Consider the following 12,768-nt stretch of genomic DNA (forward strand, 5'->3'; position numbering starts at 1 on the left):
CGATGGTTTCATATCATACAAGGTTAACCTGCCGATGGTCATACCTACATAGACTCCTAGCCCGTCCCTGCAGAATTCCTACTGTTGTAGCCTCTGATTCAGAGTAGTACGCAAATCCGATGGTTTGCGCACTACTCCGATTGCGTGAGACCTGCGCATGCACAGGATCTATACTGCGTTTGTGCAGGTCGCCCTCTCCTCGCCGTTCCCCCAAGACGCAGCATGACTGACAAGATTCACAAAGAGAGAACATAATATTAAAAGGGGGACATGTATCGTATCAAGCCTTCTAAAGAGGACAATTATAGTTGTTGACCATAGCATCCAATCAGATTATAGCTATCTTTTCATGGAATGTACTAGATAAATGTTAGCTAGAAGCTGATTGGTTGATATGTGCAACTTCTCCACCTGTCGTCTTTAAAAGGTTTGATACATCTCCCACAAAGAGGAGGTGGCAACCAAGAGTCCAGTCCAATGACATGTTAGTGTTGAGATTATTTGCAGAATATGTCAGATTTGGGGTCTATCTTCCTCACTTCCGTAGCTTCCCTATATCCACAGCCGACACTGTACAGGCGACAACAGCAAAGACTTGGAACACGAGCCAAAATATCGAAATGATTTCGTAGGAAAAGGTCATTCAGTCAATTACCCAGTGATCAAATTTTATTGCTGGAAAAAAACAAATTTTATGGGCGATAGACATGAGCGTTGGCCTTGTTGGGGAAAAGTTCCCAGGGTCATAATTCTTTAGTTACAACGAATGTAAAACAGAACCGGTAACGAGCCTGCGTTCTGTCCGCCCTTTTCAAAGACAACTCCAGTCGCAAACTTTTACACACTTAGGTCTGTCCCGAAGTTTGCTGAGTCAGCCCCCAGCTGCGTTGTACGTCCCAGCCCTCTGGAGTGTGTGTCCATGGCAAACATCTCACCTCTCTCCCAAATTCTGGGCATTCCACAGCCACTGTCCCGGGATGCTGCTTCTCACACTGGACCTCAGCTGCGTCAAGGTAGAAATTGACTCCCCAGACTTCTCCCTGGCTGTGTTCACAACAAAACCACATCCGTCTGGAGTGTGTGCTCAGCTCTGGGAAAACTATTCTATAAATGTAGCAGATGTCTGCAGCACCTTGTAGGGTGAGAAGTCACCGAGGTGCGCAGTCAGGAAAAATGCTAACAGCTACCGCTGAGGTCTATTCAGAGATCTCTCACTTAGGGGTCTATTTACTAAGCAGTGTCAGGAGACAGAGTGAAAAGTGATAAGGTGCCAGCCAATCAGCTCCCAACTGTCATTTTTCAAACACAGCCTGTGAGATGACAGTTAGGAGCTGATTGGCTGGCACCTTATCACTTTGAAAAATGACAGTTAGGAGCTGATTGGCTGGTACTTTTGGGTATATTTACTAAGCCTTGGATGGAGATAAAGTACCAGCCTGCCAGCTCTTAACTGTCATTTTTCAAACACAGCCTGTGACATGGAAGTTAGGAGCTGATTGGCCGGTACTTTATTGATATAAGGATCTATTTATTAAACCTATTTATTATACCCCACAAAAAAACTAACTCAGGCTTTTTTTTTTTTTTTTTTTACCAGGTTTAGGTTGTTTGTTTACATTTCAAGGACCAGTGGCAGCTACCGGCGGGTATGGGCGGCAGTAGCCATGTCCTGTGACAGCGGCGGTAAAATAATTTTTTTGGCTACCTTCATTCGTACGCAAGATGACCTATGTTATATCTACTGTGTTGTAGCAAGGCTAATTGCAAATGTATATTTTGCTATCAAAATGACTGTTATCAGCTCAGATGCCCTATGACAACCATTGGGAAGATTCTGTATATATGTATACATATATATATGGAGTCTCCAATGGGCTAAAGTTGAGCGGCAGCAGTGAAAGATAAAATCTGGAGAGGGGAAGATGTCTACACTGTTATACACTGTTACTTTGCTGCCTGCATTTAAAGGTTTTGTGGCAAAGGTCATACAGTGTTGCCAGACCAGTGGGCCAAGGACCAAGCGCCAAAAAATCTTGGACGTTAGGTGAAATCCTTTGCCCTGCTGCTTACCACTTTTTAAATACATCCATACATGATACAGGGGTTACGGTGGCCTGGTGGCAATACCACCAGGGTTTAAGTCAGACCTATGCCACGGGTGTGTGATTCATTCATGCCACATATGCAGTCGCCCACCCTTCATGCATCAGCTCGGGCTCTCAAGGCACTGGGCAGTCGGTCCAAGGCACCGTTGTCTTTTGGCCCAATAAGGAAGATCGGTGTGTGTAAGGCCTCGGTCGTCACTTCTTACATGAGTGCTCGTAGGAAGGCCTTTATTCGGCCAATGGGCGCTTTATCGGAATGCACAGACGAAGTAGACGAGGTGCTAATGGGCAAGGGCTCAATTGGCAGAGGATGGAGAAGATGGCACCATGGATCACTTAATATTCTAACAAGGCTGTGGCAGGCTTGTTGTCAGACTGGCTTATCTGATACCCATGGGTTGGATCGGATCACCAGGGAAGAAGAGGAATTCTCACTCAGCACGGCGACCTAGGGGCCGCATGGTAGAGCCCCCATTGATAACCTCACCTCTACAAATGGCTCCCTAGAAAGGGTTGGATACATGTTGATTGATCAATGCCCTCTCCTATCCGAAAGGGCAATCAGGTAACAATGCTATAGTACAGACCCCATGTTACGTAGGGCGCGTACCCCAATTCTATATGTATGGTGTATGATAAGTGGTTACAAATTTTTCCTAAGGTAAATATTGAGTCAGACTTTGAACTCTGCTGAACACCCCTCCGGCTTTCAGTTGCTGGCATCTAAGTTCGAGGTGCATTATTATGTGGACAGGTGCCATCCCATGGTCTGATCAATCTCCGGTCAATTATGATCAATCTCCGGTCAATTATTTGTGGTGGACTTTGGATACATTTCTGGATCAGGGGGACCCCAAAAAGAAACAGAGAAATATGTAGTGACTACTGTTTTGAGAAAATAAAATAAGTGATGGGAGATTAATCAAAGCTTGGAGAAAGATAAAGTACAATCCCTTATATGAACCTAATCAGATAATGATTTCCAGTGATGTGTACATGGAGTATAAAAAAGGTATATACAGTAGGTCCTCGCTAGTGCACTGCTGAACGCAGATTCCCGATGATCAGGAATCTGCGCAGCCACCTGAACCGTTCTGCGCATGTAGACTGGCAGCAGACTGTCATTGATTGACAGTCTGTTGCCGTTTGGGGGCGGAGAGGGGCCGGCGATGGCCTCCGTTTCCCGAAAAGAAGTCGTGACGACGCCGTTGGGGGGAGGGAAGAAGCCAGGATCTCCGTCAGCTGATGGAGATCTCCTGGCTTCTCCTCTCATCTGCGGCGGCCGGCTGCGGGACCCCATGGGTTACCTTAGCCGGGTGATGTTCCCGCAGATTATCCGATGCTGCATTGGACAACGCAGCTCACATAAGTAATGCACAGGTGGCGTGATGCTTTGCAATTCCGTCCGGGGCAGCATTTTGCATGCAAACGTACGGCTGTTCGCATACACAGGCGGATTCTTGCGTTAGCGTAAGATAGTAAGTAGGCCGCTATGGCGTAGGTGCATCTGAGTGAGAATCAGCCCCTATGCCTTCGCGGCCCGGTTGCAGTGTGGCATGGGGTATACCGCTTCCTGCCACAGGAGTTGTTACTCAAGTGCTACCAACTCAAAGCTTGCTTTACATTATGCATACTGAAATCCTGAGGGCGGGATCTATTAACACTAAGATGTGTTTTAACTTCCAAAAACTGTTGTTTGACACAATTCCCAATGTATCAAGCTCGGGAAAGAGCTTGATACATATTGCAGCAATATATAGGGGTCTATTTACTAAGCAGTGTTAGGAGATAGAGGGCCTGATTCAGAGCCGGACGCTATTTGCGGACGGTCGTTCTGAAAAAAGGGGCCGGATATTTAAATTAAGCGCTCGCTCTTTGCGGTCTGTTGACGCCTCTATGTCTGAACGAGCGAACAAAACATGCGCTCGCTATTTTGTAAAGACGCCCCCTGGCCGCTCGCATCATACGTCATCTCCGCTATTTATTAGATTAATCGAGTACATCGAAAGGCGTATGAACTGCTCGCTATTCTTGTGATAGCATTTTCCTACCGCAATCATGCGAGCAGTTCAGGCTAAAAGACACCCAAGTGACGTGGTCGATGACGCTGCTTTGTTAATTATGCACACCCTTAAAACGCCCGTTTTGACCGTTTGGCACGCCTGCGTTCGGATCTCCACGCCACCGTTTTCAAGCACCTTACTCTGTTACCACCCACAAACGCCTCATCCTGTCACTCAAATTAGCAGGCATTCGCTATTTTGCGAGCACACGATTTCCGACCGCACTGACTGGTTGGCGCATGCGCATTACAACCCATACACATGCGCAGATGTGCGAACATCGCTCGAAACGAACGAGCGGCCGCTTACGAGCGGCTCTGAATCAGGCCCAGAGTGAAAAGTGATAAGAAAGTGATAAGGTACCAGCCAATCAGCTCCCAACTGCCATCTCACAGGCTGTGTTTGAAAAATGACAGTTGGGAGCTGATTGGCTGGTACCTTATCACAGACTTATCACTTTTCACTCTGTCTCATAACACTGCTTAGTAAATAGACCTCTAAATGTTTTATTGGGGGAATTTAGCAAGTCTTTTGCTGGGACACTGGCTCAAAACAAAGCCCATGTCGGCGAAAGTACGGTGAATAGCGGGGGCACAGGACGCCGGCCTCCCGAGACACCACACATATGTACCAATGCCAGACCCGTACAAAATACCTACACCCTGCGTCTACGTGGGCATTCATCCCTTTCAAACATCTGGACCTATGAAAGGGTGGAACAGCGGAATAATTTTTACCTATTTATACGCACTATATAGCCGATGTACCTACTAATATCTATATCTGGAGCACTGTGACTCATACAGAATAATCAACACTTTTCTGCACCATATATCTTGTCTGTGTACATAATATAACAATATAGTCTATAGGGTAACACAACAACCATTATTAGCGCAGATCCATGCCCCCTGTGTATAATAAGTGTAGTTATCGATTAAGCAGTCACTTCCGGGTTCGGACAGAGCAGACCTGATGTGAATACAGGGCCAGGACTTACCGGAGAGGGATTCACAGGATTCCTCTCCAAAAGTATTTTCTGTATTGTAGCCCTTAGGGAACAATGGGCTAATGCCATCTGGTGACGATGTAGGCTAATGGTGCATACAGACGGTCAGATTTGACAGATGAACGATTGAACGATTTTACAAACAATTATGAACGATTGAATGATTTTTTACTGCATTAAAATTACTGAAGTCAACCAAAACTGCCTGCAAACACATCAGATGTCAGATATCGTTATCTGACCATCGGGAACGCACATCATTCATCGTTGCAGGCTCACATGTCAGATTTCCCTTCAGATATGAACGATTTTTAAAATCGTTATCGTTCAGATCTGAAGAAATATCTGTACGTGTGTAGGCACCATAAGCCTTACGGAGCTTGGTCATTGGGGCCTTTCAGATGACCTGAACTATTGCAATACCCTAATGAAATGTATCAAGATTTCTATTCATAGGTCTAAGTTGTGTTTCCTAGAGAACCAAATCAACTTTGTAATTTCATCCATCCAAGGGATTTGGAATATGTGAATGCACATCAAAGGGAATCCTCCCTGGCAACCAGTTGCAAAGGCCAATATCAGGTACTGCTGACCAGTCACACAGCTGTCAAGTGCCGAAGACTGAATACCTGGAACCAGGCATCGCTGTGCAAGAAAACACCAAGGGGTAAATTTACTAAGATGGGAGTTCTATTAAAAAGTGATGTTGCCCATAGCAACCAATCAGATTCCAGGTATTATCTTCTAGAAGGTGCTAGATAAATGAGAAGTAGAATCTGATTGGTCGCTATGGGCAACATCACTTCTTAATAGAACTCCCATCTTAGTAAATTTACCTCCTGGGCTTCACCCAGACGAGTATCCTGTGTCTGGACATAGCTGAGACTAAGCCAAAGTCCCCCCTGCCGGTTATAGTATCTGGAATCCTCTTTCTCTCTCAAGGGAGATGTGTTTACAAATAGGAAGGGATCGTGTTTTTACAGAATGACATTTATGTGCCAAAAATCTCCAGAAAACTGACTGTAGGGTATATGTATCAAACAGTGTAAAGACACGTGAAGGTGTTACCCATAGCAGCCAACCTGCTTCTACCTATCATCTTATACAATGTACCTGATAAATGCTACCTCAAAGCTGATTGGTTGCTATGGGCAACAGCTCCATTGGTCCACTTCTCCAGTATTTTCACTGCTCTATACATCATCAACCCCTTTGCACCTTCTTTTAGCCAATTGTCTGGCTTCATTTGGATGCATCCTAGTGGGATATAGGCCCGCATTAAGAGGCGCTCGCAGAATGCGAGCGGTCGCTCTGAATGAGGGCGGCCGCTTGGCTGTTGAAGTGCGGCCTCCTGGTCGCCAGCTAAGCTGTGGGTTACCACCCACAACTTTAGCGACCGGCCAGGTTGATAGTCACGATGGTCAAGACTATTGCGACCATTGAGGCTTGCAACAAGACCCTAAGGTTGGTTGTCGGCAACCGCAAGCCCCAGGAAGCTTCCTGCTCTGATCGAGCAGGAAGCTCCCCACTGACATCACTGCTGATGTCAGTACGGCCGCCCACAAAACGGCAGGCGTTTCTTAAGGAACGCCTCCATTTGTGAAACCACCCCCCCCCCCGGCCCAATCACCATCGACAGCCGCCCCTTTTGTAGTGAGCTCCGGAGCGAGAGAATTTCTCTTTCGCTCCGGGCTTGCGCACGCGCAGTGCGGCCGCTGCGCATGCGCAGGGCCTAAACATCGACCCGCTTGCGAGCGCTCAGCGCTTGCGAGCGGGTCCGAATAAGGTCCATAGTCTGTATAACGCTTCTGCAGGAGCCAGTCTATATTCTGCATTTGCTAACACAGCCCTGCACATAGGATGCTATGATTATGCACAAGGATTAAGTAATTACCAGATTTGGAAGTAAAGATGATCCTATGGTTATCAATAGACTAAAAAGGAAGCTGTTAATTAGAATATATAATCCCGCTATCAGCCACGTTACTAATCTGGAACTGACAGGTATTTTGCTTCCTTATTCCAAATGTATGGAGTATGCAGAAAGTTAGATTATCTAGATAACTAGGAAAGTTAGCAGTGAAACTGTCGGGGTAAGTGCCTAACCCTTACAAACAATCACGTGTCGACCATTTTTTTGTGTCGACCTTTTGTCCGTGTCAACCATTTGTACCTGTCGACCTTTAGTGTGTCGACCTATTGTCCCTGTCAACCTATTGACTGTCTAACATCTGATGTCTATCTAGACATTGTCGACCTTTTTACTGTCTATCTATAGTCCGGAACCCATGTGACAAATGGGTCTATGTACTAAGGCTGGGTACACACGTAAAGATTTTCTGTCCAACCATCCAACTAGTTGATTGGTTGGAATGAAAATCTGGTAACGTATGGGAGTAACTGATGATCAGCAATTTGCTCCCAAACACCGGAAAATGGACAAAAACTGTTTGAGCAAATTGTTTAGACAGGGTTGCCTACCCTCCCGATTTGGGCGGGAGCCTCCCGATAATCGGGTGCAGCTCCCGCCCCCCCGGAAAGGCAGGCAAGCCTCCCGGCGGCCGCTGATCCGCCCCCGACATCCCCCGCAATTTACTCGTGACCCCCGCTGCGAGGGAAGCCAGTGACGCGGTTCGCGTCATTCTGGCCCCGCTCCCTGCCTCACAATGCCTGTATTATCCGCATTGTGTAGCGGGAGCGGGGACAAAATGACGCAATCGCGTGACCCAGTCCCTGTGACGCCTACAACCGATTGGCACCCGTCTGGACACACACCCTTTTTCGGCCACGCCCCCTGCTGCCCTGCCGATCTGGCTGCTCCCTCCCGGAAGGAGCAGCCAGAAAGTTCTGGCTGCTCCCTCCCGGAAGGAGCAGCCAGAAAGTCGGCAACTATGTGTTTAGATCAAACATTTAACAAACTTGTCTGACGGCCATTTTCATGTTTTCTGGCATTTAGGAGCAAATTGCTGATCATCAGTTACTCCCATACGTTACCAGATTTTCATTCCAAACAATCAACTAGTTGGATGGTTGGACAGAAAATCTTTACGTGTGTACCCAGCCTTAGAGAGAAAGTACCAACCAATCAGCTCCTGTTATTTTTCAAACACAGCCTGTAAAGTGACAGAAGCTGATTGGTTGGGACTGTTCCTCCGTCCACTTTATCTCTCTCCAAGGCTTTAGTACTTAGACGCCATAGCACCCTAGAAATTGGGGAGACGGAGAAATAGAATGTGTAAGTGGGATAACACGGGCGCTTGATTCTACAAGAAAATATGTTATAACTTAAGGGATTGCGTTTAAACACGCACATTAACTTCTCCGGAGACAAGAGAAATTTGGTCTCAATATTAGATGATTAAGGGGTCTAGTTACTAAGCAGTGTTAGGAGACAGAGTGGAAAGTGATAAGGTGCCAGCCAATCAGCTCCCAACTGTCATTTTTCAAACACAGGGAGTCAGTCAGACCCGTTCGCGAGCAAAGGACGCTCGCAAACGGGTCGATGTTGCCCCACTGCGCATGTGCACGACGGAGGGAGCTCCGTCGTGCGCATGCGCGAGACCCGGATAGCGACGGGCTCTCCGTCACTCCGGGTCTCGCACCAAAGGGGGCGTGCTGTCGATGTTGATTGACAGCACGCCCCCTTTGGTGGGCGTGCCTGCCAGACGGAGGCGTTCCCATGGGAACGCCTACCGTCTGAGTCCGGCCCCACTGACATCAGTAATGATGTCAGTGGGAGTGATTTTGGCTCTGATAGAGCCAAAATCACTCCTGGGCTTGCGGAAGCGAGACCCTACCGCAGGGTCTCGTCGCAAGCCTGATGGTCGCGATGGTCTTTGACCATCGCGACCATCTTTTTAGCCGCTCGCATAAGCTGTGGGTGGTCACTCACAGCTATGCGAGCGGCCAGGAGGCCGCTCCAAATTTAGCTGGGACGGCCCTGATTCAGAGCGAGCTCTCTGGTCAGAGCGTTCAGCTCTGAATCAGGCCCACAGCCTGTGAGATGGCAGTTAGGAGCTGATTGGCTGGTACCTTACCTCCATTCACTTTATAACAGCTTAGTAAATAGGCCCCTAAGTTATGACTCATGACATGTATTTGTCTAATTACCAGAACAGGAAATTGTACTGATGGGAGTAACATATCTCTCAGCCAGTTACTGTGCATGTACTATACAGTATGTTAGTTGTTTCCCCCTCTTTTCACGGTTTCATGCTACAAATACCAATGTATAGTTCCTATGAAAGGGAGAGTGTTCTGTAACTCGCACGGTGAAGCCAGGCTGTGTGAATCCCCTCTAGATTATTACCCGATTCCAAATAAAAGTCACTCCGGCCGTTCATGATTTCGTTACGTACACACATTTGTGGCGTTTCAGGTCTGCGCTAATAATCTAGAGGAGTCACGATACACAGCAAACCTATAATAAATGCCCCCATGTTTAACAGTACTATAGTGTCTCCCATAACATCTGTCCCTGTTCCTCACCCTATTGTGGAATTTGATACTGATCTTAGACAGAATGAGGACCGGAAAAGATTGGTGGAATCGTAGTTACATTTTTTGCGACCCTGTAAAAGACGATATCTATAGCATTTAGTGCCAGTGACGGTATAACTGTATATTTATTATGAATACTGTAGTTAGATGTACATCTTATGTCATGCTCACGCCTATCTTATATTCTCATTTAAATTGAAAAAGTCTCTGGATCACACAGACCCTAATATTTTTATATATGTAGAGAATTTCTGATCTTTATTTTATGTAAAAAAAAAGACAGCTAACAATAATCAAAGAATGGAGGAGTTACTTACCGGATGTTGCCATATATAAGTGAAAATCGTATCTCATGTCACTGGCCTGGATGAATAAAGACTTGGGGCCTGACTCGTAAGCGGCCGCTCCTTCGCTCTGAGCGACGTTCGCACAACTGCGCATGCGTATGGGTCGTAATGCACATGCGCAAAGCAGTCATTGCGGTCGGAAATCGTGCGCTCGCAAAACAGCGAGGGGCTGCTAATGTGAGTGACAGAATGTACCGTTTGTGGGTGGTAACAGGGGAAGGTGCTTGAAAACGGGGGAGTGGAGATGACGTGTGTTGCGAACGGCAAAGGGGCGTCTTTACAAAATAGTGAGCGCATTTTTCGTTCGCTCGCTCAGACATAGAAAGCGTCAACAAACCGCAAAGAGCGAGCGCTCAATTTAAATAGCCGGCCCCTTTTTTGGAACGGCTGTCCGCAAATAGCGTCCGGCTCTGAATCAGGCCCTTAATGTCTGGTTGGTTGCTATTGGTTGAGGCACATCTGCGCCTACTGTATGTTGATAACGACACTTTCCATCATTGTATCATCACTTACAGACAACAGAACATTTTATATATTTTTTTTATTAAACTGTACATATAAAAGCTTGTAATACTGCCAGACATACAGAATTGTATATATTAAAATCAGTCACAAAAGCCTTAAACAGGGGCTGAACACTTTATACAACCCCCAGCTAGCTAAACACAACTCCACCTCCCCATGTGGAACTCCTTATGGGGTCCCCTTCTTACATGGAACCCCCACTGTTAGTGAAATACAACCGTCCCCCATCCAAGCAGTTTGAACAGGCAGACACCACACTGAAAGGTAGCACGAGGGGGGGGGTACGAGTTATGTCATCTAGCCAACCCTTTTAAATACATACAATATTTTTGTTTAACCCTACGATGGGAACACAATTTAGATGCAAATAATCAATGTATCAAAAAAGAAATACTTTACCCTTTACACAGAAAAAAGACACTAACATTAGACAAACACCTCTGTCGGGAAGCAAATATTGCTTATTGACGTGTCACGAAAATCTATTTATGACATATCTCAATGTCGGCAGTACAAGGACTTTCCTGTTCTAGTTACACATATGTTGCATCCTGCACAGCTCCATAATACACTATGTCTTGACAATAAGGGCTATATTTACTAAAATGTGGGTTTTAGAAGTGGAGATGTTGCCTATAGCAACCAATCAGATTCTAATCAACCAATCAGATTCTAATTAATGGTTATCTAGCACCTTCTAGAAGATAATAACTAGAATCTGATTAGTTGCTATGGGCAACATCTCCATTTCTTAATAAACAGCACTTTAGTAAATATATACCCCTAATGCTTGGTTTTACAACAGGCTCCACTACTTCAGCGTATATCAAGGCCATTTGCACTCCCAAGTGCTAGAGGACAACCAAAGAAGTGGTTGGACCTCAATTGAAGTACACCTGCAATGTCCACATAGTGATGGGGGCAGCCATCTTGTGGTTGCGGCCTATCGCCTCACTGCCAGCCGTGGTGGTTTGCCTTGCAAATGGCACAGCTCCACTGACATTGGTGCCACCGGTTCCTTTACTATACGTTAATTTGCACGAATATTTCTTCATCTTGCAAAATGGCTGCATCCAGGTGACAGGTACACTTTAATCCTCGGGGAAACACTTAACTCTTTTTATGCTGGGGAAAAAAAACACGATAAGTGGGAAATCCCTCAATTTCAAAATTTTTAAATTGTTAAGGAGAAAAAAAAAAAGGATTTTTTATTTTTCCAAAAAGTTCTGAAATTACCTCATAACCAGAGTCTCCAGTATGAAATCTGATGATGTAATAATGCGTAATGAGACTAGAAGTATAAACAGTTAAGGTATCATGTTTTAATGCATAAACAATAGAATTGGCCTCATCTGATGTAACAGTTCGATACTAATAATATAAAAAACAGTAACTTTGGTAATTATGTCAAACTGCTGCAAGTGGACTGTATACGTTTATTATTTTTTGTAACCTCTTTTTGATAGCTCTCCACAACTAATCGGGCTTTGCCTCTTTCCCGGCTGAGGCAGTGCGGTTAACTTGACTCTCAAAGAAGCGCCAGCCGTGGCCGATGAGAGACGTCCCAGGTTAGAGGGACAGGCCACAGATTAAGGGGGCGATTCAGACCCGGACGCTAAGCCGCGATCACTCGCATCCAAAAGGGGCTGGGTACGCAAATTCCGCGATCGCACTGTCTGGTGTAAGGACGCCCTCTATATCTAAAGCTGCATACAAACACAACGATTTTTTGAATGATTATCGTTACACGACATCGTTTAACGATAATCGTTTGAAAAAATCATTCACTTTCTGAGTCAAACGATGAACGATTATCGTTCATGCGCGTTCACGTTTGTAGTTCAGTCAGACTTAGCAACTCAACGATTTTCATTAAGGGAATATGCAAAAATCGTTTGTAGTTCATAAAAATCGTTCATTACACTTTAAAAAATCTGACAGATAATCTGACAGAAAATCGTTCATAAAATCATTGGTAACAAAATCGTTGGTAACAAAATCGTTGTGTGTGTATGCAGCTTTAGAGAGCGATGGCAGAGCGAGCGCACGCCGGTCTAAAGACGCCCACTTTTCTTTCTTAGCACACATCATCTCCAGGAAGTGTATGATTAATCAGAACCATCGAGAGCCATCGGAGCTGCACGCAGCGCTTGAGGTAGACCCTACCCCACTGCAAGCACTGCGATCACTGCAGGCTGAAATACAACCAAGTGACTTGT

Source organism: Taudactylus pleione, unplaced genomic scaffold (genome assembly GCF_031769625.1).
Source record: "Taudactylus pleione unplaced genomic scaffold, aTauple2 ptg000013l, whole genome shotgun sequence".
Taxonomy (NCBI): Eukaryota; Metazoa; Chordata; class Amphibia; order Anura; family Myobatrachidae; genus Taudactylus; species Taudactylus pleione.